This window comes from Boleophthalmus pectinirostris, unplaced genomic scaffold (genome assembly GCF_026225935.1).
Source record: "Boleophthalmus pectinirostris isolate CB_2022bp ecotype Guang Dong unplaced genomic scaffold, ASM2622593v1 HiC_scaffold_19, whole genome shotgun sequence".
NCBI classification, from domain to species: Eukaryota; Metazoa; Chordata; class Actinopteri; order Gobiiformes; family Gobiidae; genus Boleophthalmus; species Boleophthalmus pectinirostris.
Genome location: NW_026571140.1, coordinates 4,611,785 through 4,615,884, shown reverse-complemented (window position 1 = coordinate 4,615,884; position 4,100 = coordinate 4,611,785).

Here is a 4,100-nt window from a genome sequence, read left to right as displayed (position 1 = left end):
GTTTAGTGTCCGGCAATGAGTAGAATTACTGGGGGGGGGGAAGAAAAAAAAAGGGAATAGCCCAAAATGTGAAAACAGGAAAAAATACCGCCATGTAATCCATTTATTTTAACCAAGTAACTGTAATCCAATTACCACTCATTGAAACAGTAACTGTAACCGAATACAGTTACTCATAATTTGTACTCTGATTACGTAACTCCGGTACATGTAATCTGTTACTCCCCAACACTGATTATTGTCTAGTGTAGAAGAACATAAACAATGATGTAATGCCACAGAAAAGAATGTTGGATAAAAAGGTTTCTCAGTTTCACTCATTTCTGTGAAAGATTTGATCAAATGTAGAACAATGAGCTTCCAGTTAGAGGTTATATGAAAAGATCTGGACATCGAGCCCATGTGAAATGACAATATCAAACATACTGTGTATAATGAAAAGTACAAACTGAAAAGAGAGATGCAGAGATTAAAAGAGACTGTGACCATACCAGTTTGTCAAAGCCTGATCTTGTCAGATCTCAGAAGCTCAGCAGGCTGGGTCTGGTTAGTACTTGGATGGGAGACCACTGGGAAAATCAGGTGCCACAGGGGGCCGCCAGTCATAAAAACTGTTGTTGTGTCGTTAGGCAAGACACTTCACCCTCATTGCCTCGTATGAAAGTGGTGTGTGAGTGAGGTGGTCGTCGAAGGGGCCGATGATGCAGATTGGCAGCCTGGCTTCTGTCAGTCTTCCCCAGGGCAGCTATGGCTACAGGAGTATCTTACCACCACCGGGTGTGGAGTAAATGAATAATGCTCTGTGTCTTTGAGTGTCCAAAAAAGCACCATATAAAACCAGTGCATTATTACCTCCGTCAAGGAGGTTATGTTTTTGCCGGCGTTTGTTTGTTTGTTTGTTTGTTTGTCTGTTAGCAACATAACTCAAAAAGTTATGGACCGATTTTGATGAAATTTTCAGGATTTGTTGGAAATGTGAAAAGGAAGAACTGATTTCATTTTGGGGCTGATCCGGAAAAAATCCTGGATTCTGGATCACTTTGAAATTTTAGTTAACATTGTGGTAAATGGGGCCAAAAAATTTGTTTCTCAATATCTCGGTTAATTATTGACCAAACCCCATGAAATTTGACTCAGGGATGGACAATGGGATCCTCTTTCATATTCCAAAGGCTGATCCGGATCTGATCCAGAAGACTGATTTTATCGCAATTTATATCAAAAATGGGGGTAGTCCTTGGCGGAGGTCTGCGCTCTCTGACTGCTTTTCTAGTTATTATTATTATTATTAAAAATAAAACCTTGGTTTGTAATGGTGAAATATTTCAAACAAAGACATTTCTGCACTTTTGTGGTTTATTTTAAAGTCCTTTCACTTTTTGTTAACCCGTGTTGTCAGAGCCTGAACCCGCACAGAGACACATCCAAGTTTGTCTCATTGTCACTCTATAGAGGCTTTGCACCATCACGTGACCCCTATAGCAACAGTACCTACGCCGCCATGACACCGGGCAACACTATGTCATTGACTTCAGCAGCATCAGAGAAACATGGGCAGGTTTTGTTGAGTATTTGGTTGTTCTAGACGCTCTGAATGGGATAAAATGAATCGTTTCTTCACTGTTCCTCTGGAAATGACTCATCAGGAGCTCAAACATGGGAAACATGTGACAGTGGAAAGCCTCTATAGACAGGACAGGCCTCATGTGTGAGGGTTTCACCCTGTTCCTCCTATCCCTCCTTTCCCTGCTCCCTCTCCCCTTCTCTCCTTACCTGGTTTGGAGTTTCCTGGGCAGATCCCGAATTACACACCTGCTGAGCGCCACTCCTGATCCTCATCAATCAATCATCTCCTGCCATAAAAGACCTGTTGACCTGCTCTCCAGTGCCGGATTGTTCCGTCATTCAAGTGATGAATTACTTAGGCTTTTTGTATGTTTTTTGAGAATTCTGAAGATTTGATACTTACCAGTTTTTTGGGGGTTTTTTTGTTGTTTTTTTGTCAGTTCCCCAGCACTTCTGTTTGGAGCCAGGCTCATCCCGTTACCACTAGTTTCTGTAAGCCTCCGGTCAGCCTCCATCTCCACAGACCTCCTATCTGCAGCCAACCCGGACCCGTCGTGCCTCCCCTGGAATCTATCCCCCCACTAAGACTATTTTGTTAATAAAATACTTTTTTCCTCTGCATATTTGGGTCCGACCAGTGATTCTTTAACATTTGTGTGCTGAAAGCCAAAGTTTGAACACAAAACCTTTACTCAGGATATTAACACAAACATTGTAAAAATAAACCCCTAAAATCCTATGAAAAGAACGTTACATTGCAAAAATTAAAGGTATATTGTCTAAAGCAGACTTGGAGACTTATCCATGTGTTTGTCTCCAGGAGGTTAGACCATTGTTTCCAAAGACTTCCTCAGGTGGGTCACAAGAGATTTTTTGGGGGGGGGTTGCCTTGTTACGATCTGCATGTAGCTCTGTGATCTACAGTTGTATACAAGGATCTGTGACCTTATTGTCACTCGGGATCAGTATTTGGTCAGAATCTCCTGTCCTCAGTAAAGCCAGTATTTCTAAGTTTATTCCTTTCACTTCTACATAAATGTGTGAATTAGGATTTTCTGTGCTCACAAAAATGAAAACAAAGCACACAAACAGACTGAATGCTGCTCCTGATCTGTGTGTTGTAACAGGTCTGGACCACGACACAAAAACACAGACTGGCCTATATTAGAAATGTTGAAATGTTGAAAAGATATGTTTTGGATATATTTTTTTTATTATAATCTTTTATGTAATTTATTACTATTGACTTTTGACTATTTTGTTCCAGTATTGCTGGTTCAATTGAATGTTGAAAAGAAAAAAAAAGTTCTACATTTAATGTTCAAATAGGCGACTTATGGATCCTTTTATTGCTGCTTCAATGACTGTTTTTCATTGTTTAAAACTTGAGGAATACTAACTGTTCAGAGACACCATCACTCAGTCTACAAGAAAAATCCTCATTAATGTTCAATAATGGTCAAATCCACCTTTTTATTTTGTGATTTATGAATAATGTCTCTTGATTTGGGTGGTGAAGGTTTGTGACGTTTAAAATATGGGTCCCCAGAAAAAAAGTATCTAACCCAGAAACACTGGGTTAGATACTGTAAGGGCCTCTCACTGGCCTCTCCAAACAAACTGTGAGACGCTGCAGAACATCCAGAACACTGCAACTCAGGTCCTGATTCGACTCAGGAAGTCCGAGCACATGTGTCCTGTGCTCAGGTCTCTGTGACTCAGAGACGTTAAAGTGGCTCTGCTTGTACAAGTCTCTCCATGGCCGAGCACCAAAGTCCATCTGTGACATGTTAGTGTCATGAACCATCTCACACTGTGAACACAGCCTCACAGTGTGAGACAGCCTCCTCCACTCTGGCCTCCAGCTGGTGCCAGGAATCAGGACTAAACACAGGGAGTCAGTTTCAGATTCATGCTGAAGGTAACAACATTATAACATAGATCGGCAAATAGCATAACATGGGCCTTTAAACAGCTGAGGAAAGGTCAAATTTTTATTTGAATAATTTTCAGCTTCCTATTCTATGCAACACTGAAAGCACTTTTCCCTCATTGAAAAATAAATATTTAGTTTAAATTGCTAATCACTATGGCAACAGTCCTCATTTTTTATCACTCTGAAACGAATAGATTGTTGTTCCTTTTCTACAACCCTTCGGATAGTGAGAATATGGACAAAGTCAAAAGGTTGCTGGTTTAATTAATTTAATTAATTACTAACTCTGTTGTGTTGTTGTTGTACACCTCCTTCCAGAGGATGGGAGATTGAACAGTTTGTGTGTGGGTGACTTGTATCACTCACAGTTGTGTTGGCTTTGCGGGTGAGGTGGGTGGTGTATATGCAGAAGACCTTCCAGAGGAAATACTTTGAGATAATGGAACCATTTCATCACCAACAGAAAACACCAGAGGAGAGTAATACGTAATGAGGGCTTTCCTGTTGTGTTCACTGGCGCCCCCTGGAGGCTGCTGTGATGCTGCAGGACACAGAGGAGGGACACTTTTACCAGCTGCAAAGTACTGTATCAATAAAA